The sequence below is a fragment of the Dromiciops gliroides genome, chromosome 2 (genome assembly GCF_019393635.1).
Source record: "Dromiciops gliroides isolate mDroGli1 chromosome 2, mDroGli1.pri, whole genome shotgun sequence".
NCBI lineage: Eukaryota > Metazoa > Chordata > Mammalia > Microbiotheria > Microbiotheriidae > Dromiciops > Dromiciops gliroides.
Window position 1 is genome coordinate 619,399,872 of NC_057862.1, and position 27,483 is coordinate 619,427,354.

The 27,483-nt window shown below is 41.4% G+C and overlaps 1 protein-coding gene across 1 annotated transcript in view; it reads left to right on the plus strand.

The window, feature by feature from the left end:
• MAF (MAF bZIP transcription factor) overlaps positions 1-27,483 on the plus strand; it is a 499,487-nt gene that overhangs the window by 58,208 nt on the left and 413,796 nt on the right. The window lies entirely within an intron of this gene.

Genomic DNA, 27,483 nt, shown 5'->3' on the forward strand with positions numbered 1-27,483 from the left:
TAACATTTATATACCCACTTTAACATTTGAAAAATACTTCATATATTACTGTATCAGAGCCTCAAATAACCCTGTGAGTTAGGTACGTTAGGAATTTTTTATCAGCATTGTACAGATGAAGAAGCTGGGGCTCAGAGATGTTAAGAGACTTGCCCAGGGTCACACAGTGTAAGAACCATTAGAGTCAAGATTTCAACCCAGATCTACCAATGGCCAAGACCAGCACCCTAGCTAGAGTTCCTTTGGTCCAACCCTGTGCTGTGGGACGGCACAATACCTGAACCTTCCCTTAAATCAGAGCTTCTTAAACTTTTTCCACTCACAACCCTTTTCACCCGAGAAACTTTTACTCAATCCCGCGTATACAAATCAAGCATATATTTACTGCCAAATTCTTCACAATCCCGTATGGGAGTCATGAGCCATGGTTTAAGAAACTTTGCCCCAAATGATGCCCATTGCGTTCTTAAAACTTTCCCTTGTGCCCACAACTAATTTCTTCGTGCTCCCACAGACAGGAAGGCATTCCTTCTGACACATCCACATCCTTCTTGTTAGATGAAGCCACAAGACCTTGAGAAGCCTCCCTCTTCTGGGAGTTACCCTCCCCTTGACAATATACCCAGCAAGTGGTCACATCTCATCTTGAACTCTGTTTGTTGGTGACCTCATTATTCCAGAACAACCCAGGGGACTGAGAGGAGGCAAGAAAGTCTTCTTAACATCCAGAGGTCTTTTTTACATAGTCCAGGTACTTCTCTTATACTTTAATCATAGGAGAGACCCTCACTCAGAGCTCCCCTTATTTTTACTTTACACATAATTCTGACAAGCTTAGTTATATCGTCCTCCAACCTTCAACTGATTTGAGCCAGCTAATTAGACAGGTGCACACTAACGATAGCTAGAAAAAGCAGCCAACAGCCTAACCATGAGGGAGGAAATGATGAAAACTGTAAAAACAGACATAGATACTTTTTAAAAAAGTCATTTGTTGTTAAAGCAAATAGTCTCTCTGAACATGATCATCCCTGCAAGCAATAGTGTACTAAAGTAAAGAAGGAATTGAACATTTTTAAAAGCACCTACTATGTGCCAGTCACTGTGTTAAATGCTTTATAAATATTATCACAGTTGATCCTTACAAGCAGCCTGCAAGGAAGATGCTACTTTTGTTTCTTTTTTTTTTTTCAGGGAAATGGGGGTTAAGTGACTTGCCCAGGGTAACACAGCTAGTAAGTGTCAAGTGTCTGAGGCCAGATTTGAACTCAGGTCCTCCTGAAACCAGGGCAGGTGCTTTATCCACTGGGCCACCTAGCTGCCCCTTATTGTTTCCATTTTACAGTTGAAGAAATTGAGGCAGACATACTGGGATGCCCAGCATGAAACAGCTAGACTATATTTGAACTCGGATCTTCCTGATTCCAAGTCCACTGCTCTCTCTTTACTGTGTCACCTAATTATCTCTAAACACAGTACAATATTGATGCTCATACTGATGGCTATTAGTCATCAAGAAAATATGTTTAATTTATCCTATTTAACAAGGCAGGGAAGTCTGAAGCATATTCCAGAAAAGTTCCCATCCAGAATGGTTAATTTAGTAAATACTCAGCTATCCAAAATATTCAGCTACCTAAGATTCCTCATCCCTTGAGGATCTCCAGGGAAGCTAAGGTCTTACTATGGTCTGACATAAGTATAGCCCCAGAACATTAACTATAAATCAATCAGTCCATCAACAGATAGTTTTGAAGTATCTGTTGTGTCTTGCACTGTGAGAGGACCCAGAATAGGAAGAAACCCTGGCCATGGGGAGCTCATTCATAGTCTAAGAAACAAGAAACAAAACAACTCAATGAGAGACAAGATGGTGCCTTAGAAAGACCACACTGGTCTTGAAGTTCATGGTATCTGAGGTACACAGCTGAAAAGGAGCTTGGAAGTCATCTAGTCCAACCCCTTTATTTTGCAGATAAAGAAACTGAAGATCAGGGGATTCAGTGATTAAGCTAAGGCTAGACAAGTCAAGCTTTAGAGGCAATACTGCAACACACATCCTCACTCTCTATAGTCCATGGTGAGAAAGATAAGGATGAGAGCGGTTAATTGACTTGCCCAGGGTCACTAAGATAATAAGTATCTGAACCAGGGTTAGAACCCAGGTCTTCCTTACTTTATCAGTGCCCAGCATCGCCCCGTTCCTCTTTGAATTCAGAGACCCAGATTCAGTCATTTCTATCACTTGCCATTTGCATGACTGACAAATAATGTTATTTCTCTGAGGCTTCATTTGCTCTTCTGAGGTTGGGGGTAATAATAGCATCTACCCTACATGAATGGGTTGAGGAATATGTTTCATCCACTTTATCATATTTGATTTGGGGGTTGGTGATTTCATTGGCAAAGGGAATCCTCTGCCTAGTAAACGCCCTCTGTCAAGGCCGATTAGGTGTTTTGCCTAGAAGACCAAGGCGATGAGTGACTTACCCAGAAATCAGCACGGAGCCTGAACCCAGGTCAGTAACTCAATTAGTCAACAAGCATTTACTAAGCACCTACCGAATGCCAGGCATGGTACTAAGCACTGAAGATACTAAAAAAATAGCAAAAACGGCCCCTTCCTTCAATGAACTCACAATCTAATGGAGGAGCTCATCATATAATATAGATGGATAATTTATTATATTATATATTATATGTGTATATATAACAAAGGTTCCCATTGTATAAATATATATATATATGCATATTTATGCTTATATATAATGATTTAAAGTCTGACTGGAGTCTTAGAGATCAAATAATCCTCTCTTCTTAAAGACTGGGCAACTGAAGCCCAATATGAGGGAAGTGACTCATCAAAGGTCACAGGGTGGGTTAATGGCAGAGCTGGGACCAAATTCACAGGATCACAGAATTTTAGAGTTGAAAGGGATTTCAACGGCCATCTGGTCCAACCCATGCCTGGAAAAAAACATCCCCTTGAAAATATACCCAGAAAGTGGTCATCCATGCTTGGATTGAAGTCTTCAAGGAGTCTGGCCTTCCAAACCAAGGCTTCTTTCCTGATACCAGTCTGGGAGCTGGGAGCTGGGAGCTGGGAGCTGGGAGCTGGGAGCAGAAGCAATGCCAGCTTCTCTGATTGGGCTCACTCCAGTGCCATGAGCCTGCTAACCCTTGGCACAGCAGCAGATTGTATTCCAGAGACAATATGCTGAGGCATCTTTTTAACAAAGGTGCTTTCTGGGCAAAAGCTGACTCCAAACTGTCTGCCTGAGTTTAAAAAAAAAATACCCATGCCACTGTAATAAAAATGGCTCAGGGTTCCAGAAGAATCAGGGGTGGGGAAAGAATTTGGAGTGTCCTCAGGACATATCTAACAGGAGGTCAGAAGGTCTGAGAAGCTCAATCTCTCTCTCTCTCTCTCTCTCTCTCTCTCTCTCTCTCTCTCTCTCTCTCTCTCTCTCTCTCTCTCTATCTCTCTCTCTCTCTCTCTCTCTCTCTCTCTCTCTCTCTCTCTCTCTCTCTCTCTCTCTCTCTCATACAGTGAGGCAGAGCAAATCCCAGGGATCATTTAGGGACTAGAGACCAGGGTCCAAGTTCAGTGACTATAATATTATTATGTATTATTATAATTAACACATTGTTATACTAATAATATATAATGTAATTTGTTAGTTGTTTTTCAGTCATTTATGACTTTTCATGATCCCATTTGGGGTTTTATTGGCAAAGATAATGGAGTGGTTTGTCATTTCCTTCTCCAGCTCATTTTACATATGAGGAAACAGAGGCAAACAAGATTAAGTGTTTTGTCCAGGCTACATGGCTAATAAGTGTCTGAGGCCAGATTTGAACTCATGAAGATGAGTCTTCCTGACTATAGGGCTGGTGCTCTATCCACTATGCCACCTATATGATATATATTATATATATTATACTACATGTATATTAATAACAACATATATTAACAAGAATAATAACAACTATTGACATTTGTCTAGCACCTTTAGTACTTAATTAGGTTTGTTTAGGTGTTTGGGGTTTTTTGTTTTTGTTTTTTTTCAGGGCAATGAGGGTTAAGTGACTTGCCCAGGGTCACACAGCTAGTAAGTGTCAAGTGTCTGAGGCGGGATTTGAACTCAGGTCCTCCTGAATCCAGGGTCGGTGCTTTATCCACTGAGCCACCTAGCTGCCCCCTGTTTTTCTTTTTTCTTTTTTTCTTTAAACAGGATCTGTGATATCATTGAAGAAGGGAGATCTTATCTAGGAAATTTCCCTTTTGGTCAAAAAGCATTTTTTAACTATTTGCTATATGCTGGACACTAAGCTAAGCTCAAGGATTAAAAAAAAAGACAAAAAACATGGTCTCTGCCCTCCAAGAACTCACTTCCAATAGGGAAGCACTATATAAATAAATAGATAAATTCAAGATACCTACAGAGCAGATATACCAATATAGCTTGACCCTGGCTTGGCAACTTATAATCTAAGAGAATCACTTAGGGCATTAGAGAATAAAGGACTTGGCCAGGGTCACACAGACAGAAAGGATTTGTGCTTAGGTCATCCTGACTTAATTAGATTATGGAAGGGGAAAATGCTGGGGTCCTGCCACATGGACTTTCAGAGTCCCCACTTCAGTATAACAATAGGGGTTGGTCTGGCACCAAGTTCTTGGTATCTGTGGTTTTATGGTATGGGTGGAGGGATATAATCCAATAATATAGAATGTCAACTTAGGAAGGGCCCTTGGAAGTCCTGCAGAAGTTGAACCTAGAGAGAACAAGAGATGTGCAGCTAATGATGGTCAAAGCCTAGATTCATACCTGGGTCTTCTAACTCACAGTCGAATACTTCTGGAGCTAGAAGCCCGACTCCCCAGGCAGGACCCAGGGGGATCAGTGCCACTACTTGGATTGACTGTCAGGAGGGCACCAGAATCCGTGGGTCAGAATTAGAGTGACTTGTGATCATGTGCTAGAGTGGATAGGGACGGAGGTGGGTGGGAAGCCCCTGGCACAGTATTGTGGCTATCTTGCAATAGTCAGAGATGGCTGTTGATTTAGGGTGGGAGTCGGGGTCTGTGGGTATGTTGGAAAACAAGGGCACAGAACTATTGCCTGCTATGTCCAGAAGGGAAAGAACACCCTAAACCCTGGATTCCTTGAAGGTCAATGATGCCTCCAAACCATCCTATTGTCAACCTAATGGACAAGGCAAATGCCAGCAGGAGATGTTATGGTGTCATAGGGGTTCAGGTCTGGGATGGACTTTAGATATCATTAAATCTAGCTGTCTCACATTTCAGAAAGAGACACTGAATTGTAAGGAGAGAAAGAGATTGCTCTAAGGTTGACAGAACTGGAATGAGAATCCTATTTCCCAAATCACAGGTTTAGAGCCAGAAGGGGCCTCAGAGGTCATCTAGTCTGATCCCTTTATTTTATTTTATATTAATTTTTTTTAAACTTCTCCATTTTACAGACAAGAAAACTAAGTCCCAGAGAAGTGTTACATACAAGTTGTAAGAAACAGTAAAACACAAGGGTTTCTTCATTTATTTATGGGGCTTGTTTGTGCCTATGGTACCACACCAATCCCTCAGACCTGAATTGCCGAGGGCTAGTATTGCCACCTTTTCTTAAACTTGATTGCACGGGCCGCAGGTGTGACATCACTTCGGTCTTTGGTCACTGTAGTCACATAGTTCCCACCTCTGTGGCTGCTGCAGTCATCCCATCCAGAATCCGGCTGCTGAAGATCTGAGGAGCAGGTGAGGAGCTGGAAACAGTGACTCATCAACGACATTCCAATGGGCCAGAGAAAACCGTACTCAGAAGCCCACTAACGTCAGAGAGCAGCCCCAGGGGAAGAAGGAAGTTCAGGGGAGGGGTGACCCAGCCTTGGCCTTGGAATTGACAGATCTGAGCCCTGGCCTCTTGTCCCTTGTTAGTCCCTTTTGACAGCCTGGTCCTCAGGTGGCAGGCACACAAACACGGGTCATCCCTGGGCTTGTATCTCAGGGTTTTCCAGCTTGCTGGGATATGCCAACAACTGTGCTCTACTGGCTAGCCTTTGTGAACATGGGGCTTTCTCCATGCCAGAAAAAAAGAAAGATGCTAGAAGCAGCCTTTGGTAGAGATTTGCTTTATCATAATCCTGACACTGGAGGAAACAACTTCTTATGATTCATCTCAATGCATGCATGTGGCCCAGGAAGGGATTTTTCAAAAAGGAACCATCACATGGGCTGGACCTTGACACATCCCCAGTTGAAGTCTGGGAACCCAGGGGGCCTGGGGCCATGATGTAGAGCAGCGGTCCTCAAAGTCTGGTCTAGGGGACCACTATGGCTCTTTCAGGGAGTTCATGAGATCACAACTTTCATGATAATACAAAGGTATTTTAATTTCTAATACAGGAAATATCAATAGATAGAATCCATGTAAGCAGAAGTTCTTTGGGTACCTCAATAATTTTTAAGAGTGTAAAGGGTTCCCGAGACCCCCAAAATGTGAGAATCACCATAGGAGAGAGAGAAGAGATAAGATGCTTTTGATTATTGCAAATAGGCTGCTCTGAGACAACGGGTTTGCTCCGTCTTTCCTGCCAAGTAGACAGGACTTCCAGTTGGACTTTCAAAGGTCACTAAACAGTGGATGCCAGATTAGAACTGGCCATTAAGTCCATATGAAAGGTTCCTCCAACTGACTGGCCAATGGGACCCAGTCTAAGCCAATAAGGATTTATTAAACCTCGATCCTGTGTAAGGAAATGGTTCTTTTTTTTTCTTTTTCTTTTTTTTTTGGCGGGGCAATGAGGGTTAAGTGACTTGCCCAGGGTCACACGGCTAGTAAGTGACAAGTGTCAGAGGCTGGATTTGAACTCAGGTCCTTTACCTACTGTGCTACCTAGCTGCCCCAAGGCAATGGTTCTTAAAGCTAAGCTGGTCTTTATCAGCTGTGCCCATGGAGAGATTCAGAGAAGAATCTGCTTCAGGCCACCTTTTCTGAAAAATACTGAAGTCTATAAAAATTATAGTGATTTTTAACTAGAAGGACCCTTAGGAGTCAGAGCCTTTGAACCAGATGATCTCAAGGGTCCCTTTGGTTCCCAATCCATGATTTTCCATAAGGTCCCAACTTAGGGGCAGCTACATGATACAATAGATTGAACACTGACCCTAGAATCAGGAAGACCTCACTTTGAATCTGGCCTCACACACTTAACTAGCTGGGGGACACTAGGCAAGTCTCTTAACTTGTTTGCCTCAGTTTCCTCATCTGTGAAATGACAATATTAATAATATTCAACTCCTAGGATTGTTGTGAGGACCAAATGAAATAATATTGTAAAGCACTTAGCACAGCCCCTCACAGACAGCAGGTACTACATAAATGTTAATAATAATAATAATGATAATTATAATGATAATTATTATTATTATTAATATATTAGATCAGATCCCTTCCTGAAAAGCCCTATCATTTTCCTTTTTTTAAAATTTTACAAAAACTAACAGATATTTGATCCTCACAAGAACCCTGGGAGATGGGTGCTATTATTACCTCCATTATATAGATAAGAAGACTGGGGCAAACAGAGGTTTAAGCGACTTGCCCAAGGTCACACAGCTAGTGTCTGAGGCATGATTTGAATCCAGGTCTTTTTGACATCAGCTCCAGCACTTCTCTAGGGGTTGACAGACGGCACTTGTGAAATCAATTATCAATTAATGCATCAATTATGGTACCTAGTTTACAAAGAAGGAAACAGGCTCTAAAGGGGTTAAAAATGATTTGCCCAGGCTCATGCAGTTAGTGATTTGAACCCAAATCTCCTGACTCTTAGTCCAATTTGTTTTCCATAGTAGTATAGTGCCTCTTCAGGGGAACCTATGAATCCTCCATTTTATCCTATACTGGCATATGGGTAAATTGTTATATAATCCCACTTTGTGGTCTATTTCAGTGGATTCTGATTGCATCAAATAGGACTAACTGGAGCTAAAAGAAAGTCAACATCGATCAGGACCGTTTATGAATAAAGACTCTAAATATCCAGCTTTAGAAATATAGATGATATTTAGAAATAGATCCGAAAAGACTTATGTAATGGGTTTTAATCAAATCTTGAAGAGGAATTGGCCAATAAATCACATCTCGGGAAGAAATTGACCAATAAATCACATCTCGGAATGAATGTGACGGATAAATCGTGTCCCAAAGAGAAAACAACCGCTCGATCAAATTCATGATACATTGGTGAAAACGACCGGTCTCTGTTTCCTCTGACTTTTCTTTCTTTGCAGAACCAACATGGTAAGCAAAGGTTTAGAAAAAGGCTGTGAGTATGTTGGTTGGGAGACAAGTCAGCAGAGACACACATATGTAGGAAGAAACTTGCCAGTTAGACAGCCTCCAGACCAAATGATCAAGCACTTTCTCTGTGCAGGGCACTGGATGAAATGTCAGGGATTCAAAGTGGTCAAAATCACCATCCCTGTTCTCCCTTTCTCAGGGAGATACAACGGGCAGAAAGTTATACCTATGAGATACATTCACTGTAAGTGGGAGGTAATTTTTAGATGGAAAGCATTAGCCATAGAAGTCAGTAAATATTTGCTAAGCACTGTGTGTCAAGCACTGTGCTAAACTCTGAGGATACAAAGAAAGGTGAAAGACAAGCCCTGCCCTCAAGGAGCTCATAATCTAATGCAAATAATTATGTACCTACAAGCTATAAGGGAGGAAACTGAAGCTTGGAACATTTAGTTACTTGCTAAAGGTCGTCCATACAGGGCATTTAAGCTATTAAAGCTTCAAGCTGCACTGAGACTTTTGGGGACACACTGCATAACTACAAGCATTTAAACATAGTCATCTTTACCATACAACTGGGGTTTCAGAATGACTTATTTTTTTTTCTGGGAGAGGTCTAGATTTGTCCATTCATCAGTATGGTGAATTCCTGGTGAGGGAAATCCCTTTACCAATCAATACAGATGGTCAACTATCAGAAACTTTTAGTTTTAGAAAGCTGTCTAAGGTAATGCTAGGTACCCCATGGGTACCCAGACAGTATGCATCAGAGGCAGGATTTGAACCAAGGTCTTCCTCACTCCCGGGATGCTCCTTGCTCCTCTTTGCCAAACTGCCTCTCTCCAGAGTCCTTCTAACTTATAAGAATTTCTGCTGTACAAAGCACATTGCTTGTATTCACAAAACCCTTTAAAAGTATTAAAAGTTCTCTCCTCCTGAACAGACCAATAATAGGGTACATACAAATGCTTATTGAAGTATCATTTTTCCATTTTAGAGGTGAGGAAATGGAAACTCTGAACAGGCAAATGATTTGCCCAGAGTGAGGGGCAGAATCTAGACCTGAAACCAGATCTCCTGAGGACAAGTGTATTGTTCTTTACACCAATAGAAGAAGCTTCCCTCCATTATGATTGTCATGATACCAAATACTCTTCAGCACATCGTTACCACATCCTAATGCAGAGCCTCAAGATCTGTGTACGTGTATCATCTCCCTGTGTTAGACCAAGTGCAGGGAATGGTGTTATACTGAGCACAGGGGCTGTGTCTTCCTCATGACCACCTTTCTTTGCCTCTCCGAGAATCCCACGCTTAACTGAGGCCTGGCACATGCTTGCCAAATGAATGAATGTTGAGTGATGTTGGTCTTTTTTTTTTTTTTCACTGCAGGGCAATGAGGGTTAAGTGACTTGCCCAGGGTCACACAGCTAGTAAGTGTCAAGTGTCTGAGGACAGATTTGAACTTATGTCCTCCTGAATCTAGGGCCAGTGCTTTATCCACTGCGCCACCTAGCTGACCCCAAATGATGTTGATCTTAACCATACCACCATTACCTAAATTTTTAGAAGTTTCAAACGGAAACTTCTGGTTTTTCCTCTCTATATCTCCAGGGCTTTAAGTGACTGCCATGACAACCCTGTAAGGAGGAAAGATTCAAAGTTATTAGTCCTGTTTAAGAGATGAAGAAACAGAGACTGGGGAGTTGGGGGTATGAGGGGCGGGAGGAGAAGAGACTTGGCAAAGCTCACACAGCTACCAAGTGGTCAAGCTGGCATTAGAGTTTTTAATCTCCTGATTCCAAGCCAAGTGTCTCTCCATCATGTGGTGAATATCTATTAACTACCACAAATATCAGAAGTAATGTAGATTCAGGGAAGCTAGGTGGCACAGTAGATGGAGCACTGGCCCTGAAGTTGGGAGGACCTGAGTTCCAATCTCACCTCAGACACTTAACAGTTGTGTGACCCAGGGCAAGTCACTTAACCCCAATTCTCTTAAACATCTGGGGTCATCTCCAGCTATCTTGATGTAAATCTTATCATTTGATCCAGATGACTCTGGAGGAGAGAGTAAGGTTGGTGACCTTACACAGCCCTCCCTCACTTAAATCCAATTAAGTGCAAGTCGTGACATCATCTCCCGATGTCATTGTCCTCTTCCAGAATGAAGGACAAACTATAACAATATAGATCGTCTTTCTTTTCCCCACCAAGGTGGGGGACTATGGGTACAAAATATGACATACCCTGTTAAATATGATCACCAATAGCTGGTCTTCTTTGTTACAAGGGTAGGGTAACTTTTTTGTGTATGTTTGTGTGGGAGTAGAGAGTTTGGACAAGGTAGCATGTATCCAAAAATGACTTTGATGCACAGTAAAAGACACTAGTAAAACTTATTTTTAAGCAATAAAGACTAATTCAGGAAATTTCAATTGATGGCTCCTGTTTGAAGCATATTTTCAAGATCAAGACTATAAAATTCCACCATGGGGAAAAAAAAAAAAACCTCATCCTTTGCCTCACTGACTTTGATTTACATCTATGTCCCAGAGCCATGAAATAGAAAACAGAAGAGCTAAAGCTTCCTATAATCATGTGGGCATGGATAAGTAGGCAGGATGGTTGGTTTGCCTGGTCATCCTGGCCTGGTGAAATCCAATCAGCCAACCAGGCATGTCTAGTGCCATTCAGCTCAGCCTCGTTAACGGATGTGCTTAGCATTTCCTCAGGGCTTGGTGTGGAATCTCAGGTGTGATTATACCCACCTTGTTGAGGCCTAAAGAAAGAGCAAGGATTGCCAAGTTGGCTTTATAAAGGAACTGCTGGGCTGCCTTCCCAGTCCTTCTAGTGTCCGGAAGCAGTTGGTGATAGGGGAAAGGGGATTGGAGCAAGAGGACCAGAAATCGAATCCTGGTTCTAATCCTGACCAGCTTTGGGACTGTAGATGTCTCTTCCTGACCCCAAGTCTCAGCTTCTTTAGCAGCAAAACAGGGATAACACCAGTAACCATGGGCCTTATAGAGTTGTTTGGTGCTTTGTAATCCTTAATAGTGATACAAAAATGGGAGTTATTGTTATTCCCATATCTCATTGGAAAGTCATAGACAGAGATGGGTTAGAAACACAGACAGGCTATAATGACTAGTTTGAAGGATGACCTAAGACTGGAGATAAGTATTTGTTAGGTGGACAGTAGGTAGAATGCTGGACCTGGGGTCAAGGAAACATGAGTTCAAATGTCACTTCAGGTACTACTAGTTATGGGAACAAGTCACTTAACCTCTGCCTGCCTCATTTTCCTCATCTTTTTACTGGCAATTGTACCTATCTCCAAGTACTGTTGTGAGGATCAAATGAGATAGTATTTATAAAGTGCTTTGTAAGCTTTGGCAGCTAGGTGGCACATTGGATAGAGTTCTTGGCCTGGAGTTCAGGGAGTCCTGAGTTCAAATCTGTCCTGAGACAATTACTAGGTGTATGACCCTGGACAAGTCACTAAACCCCATTTGGGTCAGTTTCCTCATCTGTAAAATGAGCTGGAGAAGGAAATGACAAAGCACTCTGGTGTCTTTGCCATACATGACTGATCAATAACAACAACAGAATTGCAAAACTTAAAATGCTCTTTATTGTTATTTTTGTTATCATTCTTATCCCAGTACTGCTGGTCTAATTGGAATAGGAGGATCTCTGTGTGATTCCAAAACCTGGATTTTCATGAAGGACCTTGTACCCTAGGGAACTCTTCCTCTACGGCAATTGGAAATCCATTAATTGTGTGAGTTCATGGGTCTCACTCTGGATTGGAGCCCTATGCTCTAACATAAGTAAGATGCATCTTGTCTTTATGTTTCTGGGAGATCTGGAACCCCTCAGGTTAGGGGACGAAAGCCTGTGTAGGTGACAGATGGAGTTAGGGGGCCAGCCTCTGCTCAGCTGTGATCACTGATAAAGACTGGCCTCTGGCTTAGCTCATGACACTCTTGCATGGATGGAGGATAGTAGCCCTCCCTCATCCCCTGTTTTACTGGCTAGGTTTAAATGTCTGTAAAGTTTTACTGAATTGAGTAAAACTCCCTCTACCATTAAGGAGAAACACACCCAAAAGAAGAGATTACACTTGCATGCAAATTAGAAGAAACTATGAACTAGGTCTGGGTATGTGTAGTTGGAGTGGGACAGATACTAGGGATTAGCACTGGGTCCCAAAGGGTATGATGGGGGTGGCCTTCCCTACTACAATCAGGTGGCATGCCAGGTCTCTTCCTGGAGTCTGAGGAGTCATTAATCATTTGTTATCACTGACATTATTACATTCTGTTAGGAAAATCTTATTCACAGTGAAGTTGTTGGTTTTGAACGAATCACACAAGAAGCTGACTCCTGGAGCAGCTACGTGGCTCAGTGGATGGAGCTCTGGGCCTGGAGTCAGGAAGACTCATCTTCCTTCAAATCTGGCCTCAGACACTTACTAGCTATGTGACCTGGGCAAGTCACTTAACCCTGTTTGCCTCAGTTTCCTCATCTGTCAAATGAGCTGGAGAAGGAAATGGCAAACCAGTGCAAGTATCTTCACCAAGAAAACCCCAAATAGGGTCACAAAGAGTCAAACACAACTGAAACAACTGAACAACAACAATATGCCAGTCATGCTTAGCATTGGACATACAAAGTTGGGTGCTACTAAGGAATCCCAGAATGAAATCCACCCAGGAACACCAGGAAGTGGAAAGGTACCTTCCCTCATTATCTTCAATCCCTGCTAAGATGTCCTAGAATCCATACGGACAGCTTACAAGGTCTGAATAAAATGTGAGCCACCAACCCTATTCCTTCTAATGAGATAAAGGACCTCCCAGGCCTTGCCACCAGCCCTACAGCTGCCTCCTAATGTCCTACAGACTTTACCAGGTGTCCTGATTCTACCTGCTCAAGACCCTCATCTCTGTCATCTGACCTCTGAATGTAACCTAATGACCCTGGGACTTTCCATCTGACTCTTTGCTGCACCTTTAGGATTTCTGAACTTTCCATCCACCTTGCACCTAAATTTTCTTTTATGAACTCCTCAAGAGCAGGAACTGCCTCAGTTTTTCTGTTTCTATCCTAACTGCTTAGCAAAGTGTTTGATGACTGGTAAGCACTTAATAAATTATTTTTTATTCATTCATTCATTCATTCATTCATTCGGGGAATACTCTATACAAATAAATATGTCACACAGTAGCATAGGATAGGAGCAAAGGGATAACACAGGCAAAATATTCTGGAAATACTTAAAAAATAGATAAGGGAAAGGCTCCAGGCAGATAGCCACCGAACTGAGCAGCAAAGGAAACATAAGATTTCAGGGGGTGAAACTCAAGAGGGATTAATTGTAGGCATGGGGTACTGATACAATAGTCCAGTTTATGCTGACTTTTATGGATTCTGTGGCTGGGTCATTTGGGGAAGAGTTTAAAAAATCTGGCAAACCTTTATAGATTTGATAGCTTTTCTATTGAAGGATTCCACTTACTAATGAAAAATTTTTTAAAGCTGCATAATATAAATTGTAGGGAAACAAATCAGGCCGAAAAACCCTTCCCTTGGACTTTGGCAAAGTTGCCATCTTAGATTAACCCCAGGAGCAGTGTTGTTAATTAGCGCTGGATTGAGGTGTACGTTGGCCTGGGGAAAATAAACTCTCCTAACCCAGAAAGCCTGAACAATTAGGCCCACAGCATTGGAAAAGCCAAGTTTGCAAGTCAGACCTGTCCCTGAGCCACTGTGCTGAGGTCATCGAAATTGGCTCCCCATGCTCACAAAACGGAGAGGAGGAGTTTGAGGGAGAGGTCCAACTGCTCCTTTTATTCCCAGCATTCCCCCCATATCCCCCAGCAGTCAGAGAGCTTTGGAGAGGCCCCAGGTGGGAGGTCTCAAAGAAATGGGGAGACTCAGCCAACAGCCACCTATTTCATCCCCTGTGGCCGCCGACTGCTGTTCTGGGGACTCAACAGCCTGGAAGTTGGCCCTGGCTCGAGCTAATCCAACCAGGACTGACTCATCACATGGCTGGAGCCAAAAATAATACTGCTGGGCCATGGGAGCCGCGTGGACACACGGCCCAGCTACTGAAAGGACCCCTGGGCCTGGGGCCTGGCTTGTGTTTGTTCGTTCTTGTTTCACAGAATCTCAGTTCTCATCCTGAATTTCCGCTGGCTTCTTGCACTGGGAGGAGGAGTTCTTGCTAAAACGGACTCCTGCTATAATTTTCTTGTTGCTGCTTATGTACGAGTGGCTCTCTGATCTCATAGTCATGGGCTCTCCCCTCTCCCGCTTGTGCCGTCTTTGTCTCAATCCGTCCACAACTCCTCCTTTGGGGTCTGTTATACTCCTCAGAAACCTTTCAAACATATACCAGAAGTGGGTCTGGAGGTGGAAGCGACCTTAAAGACTGTCTGGTATAAACTACTCACTTTACAGATAATGAAACTCAGGTCTAGAGAAGCTGGATTCACATGGTACAGTGTAAAAAATGATGGATTTGGGGGCAGCTCGGTGGCGCAGTGGATAGAGCACCGGCCCTGGAGTCAGGAGGACCTGAGTTCAAATCCGGCTTCAGACACTTGACACGTACTAGCTGTGTGACCCTGGGCAAGTCACTTAACCCCAATTGCCTCACCAAAGGGAAAAAAAAAAAAGAGAAGAAGTAGACCAAGGATTTGGACCTGGTTCTTCTGACTTTCAATTCTAGTGTCCTTTCCATAACCCTTACCCCCTACCCTTATGAAGACTACTCAGTCCTCCTATATGACTGGTAGACCAAGGGAAGCATGAGTCTTTTCCTGATATGATCATTGCAAATTCTGTCATGATTTTAATTGGAATCCAAACTATTTCAACCATGTCTGGCATGACAGAAGGCCTTCTGGTGCCCTACCATTTGCAAAGCTTGGAGTCTATACTTCGCACCCTTTTCTAGGTGACTGCTCCCTTTTGGTGATCAGTGGGTCCATTGTTATGGTTTGCTGAACCACCCAAAAGTGTGAGTTGGATTAAAGACTTAGAGCTAGAAGGATCCTCACAGGTCATCTAGTCTAACCCCTTTAGTCCGGGTTGTTCTGTCATTCTGTTATGTCTGACTCTTTGCAATGCCATGGATCATGGCGTGCCTCCTACAGCATAATTTTTTTTTGCATCCCCAAAATCGTTAGTACTCACTTCCTCTCAACCTTGAACTTGCATGGGATGTATGTTATATTTATTTATCTGTATACATGTTGTACACCTACCCCTATTCCCTGAAAAAAAAGAAAGTAAGTTCCTTCAAGGGCAGAGAGTGTTTTATTTTCGTCTTTGTATCCCTAGCACCTAGTGTAATGTCTTCTACATAGTGAATACTTAGGAAACGGGAAATGAATGGATGGATGGATAGATGTCTCCACTGTGGACATCCATATGGAAATGTGGGAATGAATGGAAGAGTCAACGATACAACTGAGCTTTGGTGAACAAGCAGTGTTGTTCAACGGAAAGGATCCTGCACATGGAATCAGAAGACTAGATCCTGTCTCTGACACTAACTTGCTGTGTGATTTTAAATGAGTTTTTCCCCCTCTCTGGATCTCACTTTCCTCTTCCGTAAAACAAAAGGATCAGACTAAATGGTCTCTAAGATCGCTTGCATTCTAGTCAAAGCAACAGAAGGGGCATTGGCATTTCCTGTGTGCAGGGAACAGTGCTAAGCACTGGCAATATGAACAACTGCTGATACAGTCTCTCCTCTTGAAGATCTCACACTCTAATGCAGGAAATAACATGTAAACAATATGTGCATGTAAGATATCAATAGAGTAGATTGGAGGTTATCTCAAAGGGAACAATAATAATATTAATAGCTACCATTTATGTTGTTCTTTAAGTCTTCAAAACACTTTACAGATATTATTTCATTTTATCCTCAGGACAACCTCAAGAGTCAGGTCCTATTACGATCCCCATTATACAGATGAGGAAGGTAAGGCAGACAGAAGTTAAGTGACTTGCCCAGGGGAGAAGCAACAACACATCCATCCACTTGGATAGTTTTATTTTTGCACCACAATAAAATCACTGTGTTCTGAAATTTCTTACCTAGTCACTGAGTGTTCTTGGGAGAAAGGCAACATGGCTGTTTGGACCCGTTCCACACAGGGAATTGGGCCATTTGAGAGTAAAACCCAATTTTACATTTTCAGAAGAAGGTATAGACTATGCCAAGAAAGCCTAGGCAGCTTTGTGGGCAGCAGGTTGAAGTTAAAAGACATGGGTTGAGCTCCCAGCTTTATTTCTTCCAAACTCTGTGACATTGACCAAATCTCTTTCTTGAAACATCAGGTCTAGACTGGGAGGGCCCTTTATAGACATCTGGTCCAATAACCTTCTTTTTCAGATAAGTAAACAGACCTAGCATGGTGAAATAACTTGCCTGTGGTCCCACAGGAAACAGGTAGGATCACTGGATCATCAATTTAGAGAAAAAAGGAATATTAGAGATCATAGAGCCTTACCACCTCATTTTCCAGGTGAGAAAAGTAGAGCCCTAGAGACTGAACAACTTATCCAAGGTCACACAGCTAATAAATAGCAGAATCTGGATATTATCACACTTCTTCTCACTCCAAATCCAGTGTCCTTTCCTCCATAATTGTTATCAGTCTTAGCCTCAGTTTCCTCATCTATAAAGCAGTTATGATCCTTATGCAACGGCTCACAGGGCTGTTGTGAGTCTCAGATGAGATATTTTATGGAAAGCCCCGCATAAATTACAAAGCATAGTTTGGGGTTCCAGTCTTGTGATTTCATTAATGTGGGGAATTCCTAATAAAGAAACTCCCTCCACAATTGCTGTTTGGCAACTTGTCCATGCCTTAAAGTCTTAGAGAATCATCTGTAACATTGAGAAATTAAGACTTGCCTAGAGTCATATAGCCAGGACACATCAGAAGCAAGACTAGAATCCAGATTTTGGACGTGAGTCTTGAAGGAAGCCAGGGAAACCAAAAGGTAGAGGCAAGGGGAGAGAAGAGTTCCTAACAGGCATGGAGGACAGCTAGTGTAAAGACAAGGAGAAAAGCAATGGGGAATGTTGAGAGCAAGAAATAGTCAGCACACCAATATAACTAGATAATACAGTATGCAGAGGGGAAGAAAACTGGAAAAATAGGCAGAAGGCAGGTTGTAAAGGACTTTATCCTAGAAGTAACAGGGAGCTGTTGGAGTTCATGGTATGTGTGAAGGAGGTATGATTGACATGGTCAGACCTGAGCTTTAGGAAGAGAAGGAAACAGTCCTAGAGAAGTGGAATAATTTGCCAGAGTTCACAGAGATACTAAGAGTGAGGGTTGGGATTTGAAGTCAGGTCCTTTAATGCTAAATTCAGGACTCTTCCCACTGTGCCATACTGTGTCTCAATATTGAATCCTCACAATGAGGTCTTTAAGTTGATTTGAAATGACTTTTTCAGATATGTCATAGAAAATATTTAATCATAAAAGTATTTTATTATTTTCCAGTTACATGTAAAGATAGTTTTCAACATTTGTTTTTTATAAAATTTTGAGTTTCAAATTTTTCTCCATCCCTTTCCTCCCCCCAGGACAGAAAGCAATCTGATATAGGTTATACATGTACAATCACATTAAACATATTTCTACATTAGTCATGTTGTGAAAGAAGAATCAGAACAAAAGGGAAAAACCTCAAAAAATAAAAAAAAACACCAAAAAAGTAGAAACAGTATGGTTCAAGCATTTTCCATCATGAGTCTTTTGGAATTGTCTTAGATCATTGTATTTCTGAGAAGAGCCAAGTCTATCACAATTGATCATCATACAATGTTGTTGTTACTGTGTACAATGTTCTCCTGGTTCTGCTCAGTTCACTCAGCATCAGTCCACTTAAATCTTTCCAGGTTTTCTGAAATCTGCCAGCTGATCATTTTTATGGCACAATAGTATTCCATACATTCATATACCACAACTTTTTCAGCCATTCCCCATTTGATGGACATTCCCTTGATTTCCAATTCTTTGCTACCAAAAAGAGAGCTGCTATAAATATTTTTGTACATGTGGCTCCTTTTCCTTTTTTTGTGATCTCTTTGGGATACAGACCTAGTAGTGGTATTACTGGGTCAAAGAGTATGCACAGTTTTATTGCCCTTAGGGCATAGTTCTAAATTGCTTTCCAGAATGGTTGGATCAGCTCACAACTCCACCAACAATGCATTAGTGTTGAACCTAGGTTATTATGGCTTCAGGACTAACTCTCTCTCTTCACAGTACCGACACTGACTTTGACCAAAGACAAATATGAGAAAGTTCCTTCCCTCAAAGGGCTTATCTTCCATTGAAATACCAGTCAACCCTACTTCATAAAAGAAGAGTTTAGCTGGTCTTTTGTCTATGGTGAGGGAAAAGCTACTGTCCAGAGCCCAGGGTAAGTGGCCTAATGTAGTGAGAAGATGCTAGGACAAGGAGTTAGGAGCCCTCAATCTTATTTCCCTGACTGTGTGGCCTCAGCCAAGACTTCTTCCTGCTTTGAATCTCTGTTCCTTCCTCTGTAAAATGAGGGGCTATACCTTCACAAATTTCTAAAGACAACCCCCTGCCCCCAGTTTTTGCATTCTATGAATCTATGGTTCACTCCCATTCCATAAAGAACTTCTGAAGAATTATTTGAAATCATAGGATGAATGGAGGCAGCAGGGTGGCTCAGTGAATAGATTGTTGGGCCTGAAATCAGGAAGACCCAAGTTCAAATCTAGCTTCAGACACTTGTTAGCTTTGTAACTATGGACAAGTCATTTAATTAATCCCCATTTACCTTAATCCTCTGGAGAAGGAAATGTCAAATAATTCTAGTATCTTTGCCAAGAAAACCCCATGGACAGTATGGTCCACAGGGTCACCAAGAGTTAGACACAACTAAGCACCTCAACAACAATAACAACAATAGGATGAGTAATGAGTAACCTATAGAGTAAGAATGGTTCTGAGTGACTCTTTAGAGGCCCAGAAGATGGAGAAGTTAGCCAAGGTCAGGAAGGTCTTGCCCTGGGATGCTCTGCTTCCTACCCCCCTCTGTCCCTAAGGACACACACCTGTGCGTGTGCGCATGTGCGCACACACACACACACACACACACACACACACACACACACTTTGACTGGGGAGTTTGGCAGTAACTTCAACTCTGCCCAGTGGAATTGAGCCATTATTGTTCTGAAGGTGAGGGAGGAGATGAATCCTATTTCTTAACTAAGCCAGCAGACCATTGGATGAGGAAATTCATTTCTCCTTGTACTCCTGAGTGATTCACTTGAAAGGTCAAGCAGAGGACAGAGTAGGTCTGAGCAGAATGAGCAGGAGGAACCCAAGGGGATGGGACCTGACTGGAGGATGGCCATTCTTTCCTCCCCCATTGGATAATCTTGTTCCATTTATGACATCACTTGCTTAGATTATAACAAGACCAAGTCAGACATTCAGGTCAGATATGCAGGCAGATCAGCAGGGATACATGGGCCTGATTCCTACTCTCATTCCTTTTCCTCTCTTTCTACAGAATGAACAAAATGAAATTTCCAAATCTTCTCAAGGTGGGAGGGGATGACCGGAATACTTTTTGTATTCCTGCCTTTATGTCGGTGAGCTTTAACACAAGGGATGGTTTTTAACTAATAACCTTTTTTTCCTTCCTCCTACTATAGAAGTCAGCAAAAAGGTCATAGTTGGGAATGGAAACAAGATACAGAGGAGGGTGATTATGGACTTGGTTAACTTTCTGACTAGGTTTTGAATCACAAAAGCCGCATTTAAAAAGTAAATTTTACTTCAAAATGTTTTATTTGGTCCATGTAATAACAATAAAAAGTAATTAATTAATTAATAATAGCTAACATTCATGCAGCACTTTGAGGTCTACAAAGCACTTTATAAATATTGTCTCACTTGCTCCTCACAACAATCCTAGCATGTAGGTGCTATTTTATTATCCTCATTTTACAAATGAAAAAAACTGAGGTCAGATAACTGGCCCTAGATAACACTGTTGTTAAGGGGCTGAGGCTGGAGTTTTAAAATTCAGATCTTCCTAATTCTAAGGACAGGCTCTCTTTACTGTGTCACCTAGCCACCTTCCAAATCTCTTCTCAGCAGAATACAGTATAATTCTTTTGGGAATGGGTTCACAATTTCTTAGCCAAAGCTTCTCAGATTCAGTATGCGGCTGAACAAGTAAAACATGGAACAGTGGATGGATGAAATGCTGGCCTTGGAATCAAGGAAACCTAGGTTTAAGTTGTGCTTCTGATTCATACCAGCTGTTTGGCTATGAGTAAGACACAACCTCTCAGTGTCCTGGGCAACTCTCTAAGGCTGTAAGTTACAATTACAGGTGAGTTGTCAATCAACATAGATAGAAAAAACTTCCAGGTTGGGAATTTCCTATACCAATGAAATCATAAATCCAAAATATTCCCCAGTCCTATAAAGTTGTCTCATAAATCAGAGAGACAGACAAGCATCTAGGTAGATATAAAGAGATAAACAGATGATGGATAATAAATATAGGTAGATGATAGATAGGTAAGCAGATAGAGGTAGAAGATAAATAAATAGGTAGATAAATAGATGATAGATAAGTAAATGCATAGAAAGATAGATACCAGATAATTATAGGTAGATAAGTAGACTGGTAGAGAAATAATAGCTGATATATAGCTGATAAATAGATAAGTAGGTAGACAAACAGATGATAGGTGATGAATGATGGGTAGATAGATTGAAGGTAGATAAGTAGATAGAGATAGATAAATGATAAATGAGTGGATAGATGATGGATAGATAAACAGATCCATAGAGAGATAGATGATAGGTAAATAGATATGTAAACAGATAGATCGTAGAAAGATAGATGGTAGATAGATGATAGATAGATAGATAGATAGATAGATAGATAGATAGATAGATGGATGGATATATAGGTAGTCAGCCTTTGGAAAACTACTAACCTAACATTCCATGGGGTATTCATGTATTAGTCATCTTACAAAAATTATATGTACTACATTCTATCTATTTTTAGATACTAGCAGATTGTCTGAAGCAGTTCAAGTGTCAGCAAGGAGTAGCAGAGTGGCATAGTGAAGGAAGGGATCATTGGCCTAAATGTCAGCAGATTCCAACTAAACATCCACAGGGAAGTCTCTTCTCTGAGCCTCAGTTTCCTCACATGGAAAATGAGAATAATAACCCTTGCCCTACTTGACTTTCAGGGGCAACTGTTGTGAGGGAAATGTTATATAACCTTTAGAGCTCCTATAGAGTTGTGAACCCCTATCGTTACCCTCAGGCAATCTGTATCAAAGCTGGAAGACTTTGTTTTCTTTAGTAAAATTTAGAAAAGTTCACCACAAAGCCGGAAATGAACTCAAATATAAATGGATTTCATCAGAAAAACAAATCTAACTCTGGACCTGGACCTGTTCCTAGGGACCCTCCCATTTACTCCTTTTATTATACTATGAGATGAACTGTATTGAGCAAATAGGTGGCACAGTGGATAGAATGCAGGAGCTAGAGGCAGGAAGACCTGAATTCAGACAACTATGTGACCTTGGGCAAATCACTTCACTTCTGTTTGCTTCAATTTCCATAACTGTAAGATGGAGATGATAATAGCAACTACATCTCAAGGTCCCTACAAGGATAAAAATGAGATAATATTTGTAATATGCTCTGCACAGTGCCTGGTACGTATACGGTGCTATGTAAATGCTAGCTATTATCAGTATTACCAGTTGTATAGGCAAACTCCTCTATCATTTGACTTTTGTCATCCCTGCATAGGAATACCACACATTAAACTACTGTGACCAAATGTTGCAATTAATACATTATTATAACTATATACTAAGGTCATGAAAACATATCCATTTATAATATTTATAACTTAACTAGTTGCTACACAACTAATGACCCTACATAACATTGTTTCACCTAAAGCCATGTTTTCCTGGAACCAGTTGGTAACTTTAGGCAGGATATGTCTCTGTGTATACTCATGTTCTGTCTACCATGCAGGAAAATCCCTGGGTATTGGTTATATTTCCATTCTCGAATTCCCACTACACTTAAGTTTAAGGAAGTTATTGGTTACAAAAGATAAAATAAAAATAGATACCTATAAAATGTTCAGAGTATACAGAAGATTAGGAGTGCTATGAGTTCTGCAGAATTAAACATTTTTTCTAGCCTTCTTCCTAATATGCCCATACTACTCAATGGACTTATCTAGTTTTGCTTTCCCTATGGAAGTTAACTCCAACCCAGCTTCCATTCAGGAGTTATACTCAGAATACACATGGATATGTGTCCTGGCTTCCATCTATGCTGGGCATAGACATATCTCGTCTCCAGCTCTTTTGATAAACTCCTACTTGATCATATTTTTTCCCAGGAAGCTTTGCACTTCACTCAACCCTGCTCCTCTTCTTAAGGTCATAGCTGTACCAACATAACAAAACTCACCCCAAGCTGAGATGGCAAGTCAATGAGCTTTTCTTAAGGACTTACTATCTGTCTGTCACTGTGATTAGTTCTGGATATATAATGAAAGACAAAGCCATGGTCCCTACCCTCAAGGAGGTCACATTCTAATTTAGACAACATGCAGGCAACTACATACATACAAGAAGCATATAGAGTAGATAGGAGGTAATCTCAGAGGGAAGGCACTAGCAGTGGAAAAGGCATATTTGGATTTAGTTTCATTTCCCTCTTTTGTCATTTATTCTTGTGGGACCCTGAACAAGTCACCACTACTCTGGGTCTCAGCTTCCTTACTATAAAGTAATATTGCCATGCCTCTCTGGGATTCCTTCTAGTTCTAAACCCTGACTCTAATTGGGTAATGTGGCCATCCTTTCCTTTAACCCATCAGGACAACATACAGGATAATCTGGAAACTCAGGCATTATTATATCCTTAGTCAAAACAATTCACAACAAGGTAGCTAGGGAAGATCATTTTTTTCTGTGTAAACAGAGAGAAAGTTGGCTGCATCAGGACCTTAGGATAGGATGCATGTGCTGCCTCAAGGACGTTTGGAGCACTAAGCGGTTCTTTTCTGTCTTCCAGACTTTGGTGCTAAATATACTTACGGTGTCTCATTATGCCTGGTCCTCTATTATCACCCCAGACAGAAACCTACTTCAGGACTGGAAATGATGTCAAAGACTCATGGACAATTACAGTCAAATTATTCAAAGCCAAGAAGAGCACGAGGGAGATGTTTCCCCATTCCTCCTAAGGATTGTATTTAAGTTCCTTTAAGATCATCTTTCTTCGGGTTATTAATGCAGGTATTCATTCTTGGGGGTCAGAGGATGGAATCATAGAATTACAGAACCTCAGTGTGGGACAGGACCTCAGCAGATCAAACAGAGAGTGTCAGATCTTGGAGGGTCATTAGGACTTGGAACATCCCTCACTTTCTGTGGCACTGTTCCTTCCTGGTTCTCCTATTCATCTAGTTATTCTTTCTCAATCTGCTTTGCCGGATCATTATCCAGTTCTTGTCCCCTAAAAGTGGGCATTCCACTTGGCTATATCCTGGTTGCTATTATTTTCCTGCCCTTGCCATTATTATTATCTCCTCAGGGAGGTTCAGTGAACACGCTTACACAGATCATTCCCAAATCTATATGTCCAGTTCAGTCTCTCACTAGAAATCCAGTCTTTCATCACGGGATCACAGCTTTAGAGTTGGGAGGGAACTTAGAAGCCATCATATCCTGGCAAATAGTAGGTGCTTTATAAATGCTTGGCTTATGTCCATAGTAGGAACTTAATAAGTGCTTAACTTGGCTTGTTGACTACCTCCCAGAGTTGTTGTGAGGAGGATCAAATGAGATTATGTAGAAGATAGATAGATAGATAGATAGATAGATAGATAGATAGATAGATAGATAGATGATAGGTAAATAGATAGACAGACAGATAGATAGATAGATGGACAGATAGATTAGATATCACTTTGAAAACCTTTAAATGTCTATTATTATTACTGAATTTATGTAGTGCTTTTTTTTGGGGTGGGGCGGGCAATGAGGGTTAAGTGACTTGTCCAGTGTCACACAGCTAGGAAGTGTCAAGTGTCTGAGGCTGCACTTGAACTCAGGTCCTCCTGAATCCAGGGCTGGTGCTTTATCCACTGTGCCACCTAGCTGCCCCTATGTAGTGCTTTAAGGTTTGCAGCAATTCCCCCTCCAAACCCTTAACACATCGATTATAAGCTCCCCTGATGGATGAAGTTGGTAGGTTTTTTCTTTTCTTTGTATGCTCTGTAACTCGTACAGTTCCTTGCACATACTAGCTGCTTTATCAAGGTTTGTTGGACTGAATGCTTTATCAAGGTTTGTTGGACTAGATGGAAAATAAGCTATCTCGCCTGGGAGCACCTTTATAACATGGGATATTGTACAGCAGACCCAGGAACAAATTTGGAACATAGAGCATAGACTGTCCTATGGATGGGAGCTTAGATTTGAGCTAGTCCAACCCCCTTCATTTTACTTTATTTTAGCAATAAATGGTTTAATGATAGCACTTAAATAGACCAATAAGATTTGTTTAGGGAATTTCATGGAAGATATATTAAGTTGGCCATGGAGAATTTGCCTCATTCTTAAGAAAGTCTCCAAAGGAATATTCTATACAAACCACTTAATTTTCTGCAGAGTTTCTTAACAGTTCCTTTGAGGGGTTGAGCTGGCACCCACACTAGGCCTTGGTGAATTGGAGAAAGACTATCAGTATAAGGTAATATGTGTTCTCCGTTCTGGAATGCAGCCCCCCTTGTTCTTAAGATAGAGAAAATAAGGTTTAGGGAGCAAAGCGATTTCCCCAGCGTCATAGCTGCCCAGAAGCAGAGCTGGGATTCAGACCTGGGGAGGGCCCCTTCATCTGGGTCCATACTGTTTCCAGCGCATAACCTAGCCTCACAATCTGCTTCTATGATGTCTCTGATGTAGACAATAAAGCACATTTCCCTTTATTATAAAGTATCTTAGGATCACAAAAGGGGCCTTAGAGAGTACCCCACCCAACTTCTTCATTTCACAGATGAAGAATGTGAGGCACAGGGTGGGTAAGTGACTCTTTGCCAAGGCAGTACACATAGGAAGTAGCAGGGCAGGGTTACATAGGTAACAAATGACCCTCTGATTCCAAATCCATCGCTCTTTTCCATTGCCATTCTCGGTGTCACTGAATCAGACTGCCCCAAAGCTGAAGGCCTATTGTATGTCCAGTATACTTGACCTGTTTAGGTACCCCCTCCTATAATGGAGCCAGTTCTGGTCCTTCCTGTTTTAGTGCTACCACTTATAATTATTTGACACTAACTTCACCTCTTCTTTGCTCATACGTGTGCATGTTCTATCATCAAGGAGAATAAAAGCTTCTTGAGGGCAAAAAGTGTTGTCTCCTTGTTGTCTCAGCAGGTAGAGTGCATAAGACAGTGTCTCAAAGAGAGCAGACATTTGATAAATGCTCATCAGACTGCATTATACTCTGGCACATGCTCTCATCTCTCAGGCTGTGTGACTGAGTTTTCTTAGAAGTAGAGAATAAGAATCTTGAATATTATGACTTTCAGACAACAGAATTTTTGATCTTGGGATCATATATTTCAAGTTGGAAGGGATCTTGAAGAACATGTAGTTCCCCTATCATCTCATTTCACAAATGGGAAAACTGAGGCTCAAAAAGAAGTGATTTGCTGAAGATCACACAGAGTGTGATAGAGCAATAGACCTGGAATTTGAAGCCATGTGCTCTGACTCTAAATTCCTCCCTCCTCTCACTGTATTATACTACTTCCTTTATGAATCACCTTGGAAGAGGAGCAATGGGAAACTTAGGATCGGAAGTTCCAGACGATGGCAAACAATTTTATGGATGACCTTGATTAAAGGACAGATTGCATACTGATTGGACTTGCAGGCAACTTGCAGCTGGGTTAGGACATTGGGTGACTCAGTCAGGGTCCAAGAAAGATAAAGATAAATGTAAAGTCCTACACTTGGGTCTAAAAAATCAACTACTAAAGTACTGAATGGAGACTAAATGCTGTATAATTTAGTGACCAATCTGGGGACTTGAAAAGAAAGAAGGAAATGCATTTTCCTCATTTCCTTTCTGAGATAGGGAACTATGGATGTTAGTTAGACTATGGGTGTTGGGATGGATGGCATGTTAAACAAAGTCTCTCTGTTGGTTGACCGCTTAACCATTTTTTTCCCTTTTTCTTTCACTACAAGGGAAGTTTCATAGGTTGTGAATGGCACCAGAATATCCGGAAATGAATGTGATATAAAACACAACATATGAATAAAATATTAAAAATAAAAATTGAGAATAACAAGTACAGAATGGGGACCACATGGGACAATAATTCATGTGACAAAGATCAAACAATTTCAATTTTGATCTGAACTGACAATATATAATGGCAGCCAAAAAGTTGATGGGCTATCAACCCATGTGAATGGAATCATAGTGTCTAGACAAAGGAGGTGACAATTCTGATGTCATCTGCCTTTATTGGACTAGTCAGTCAATAAGCATTTATTATGTACCTACCTACTATGTGCTGGACACTATGTTAAGTGTTGGGAATACAAAGAAAGGCAAAGTGCCGTCCTTGCCCTTGAGGAGTGTATATTATAATGGGGAAGACAAGTAAATAACTAGGTATAGACAACATTTAAGGAGTAATTGAGAGGCAATCTAGAGGGGAAAGCATTATCAGCTGGAGAAGGAGGGGAACTAGTGAAAGCCTCTTGCAGAAAGTAGTACTTCAGATGAGTCCTGAAGGAAGCCAGTGGAACCAAGAGGTAGAGATGATAGAGATAGAGATAGAGCATTCCAAGCATGGGTGGCTGCCATTGCAAAGGCAGAGATGGAGATGAAATTGGAAGACCTGCAAGTAGGCCAGTCTACCTAGATGCTAAGGTGTGTGGAGTAGTATAAAAATATAAGAAATTGGAATGGTGGGAAGGGGCCAGGTTATGAAGAGCTTCAAATGCCAAACAGAAAAAGTCTATATTTGGGCCCAGATT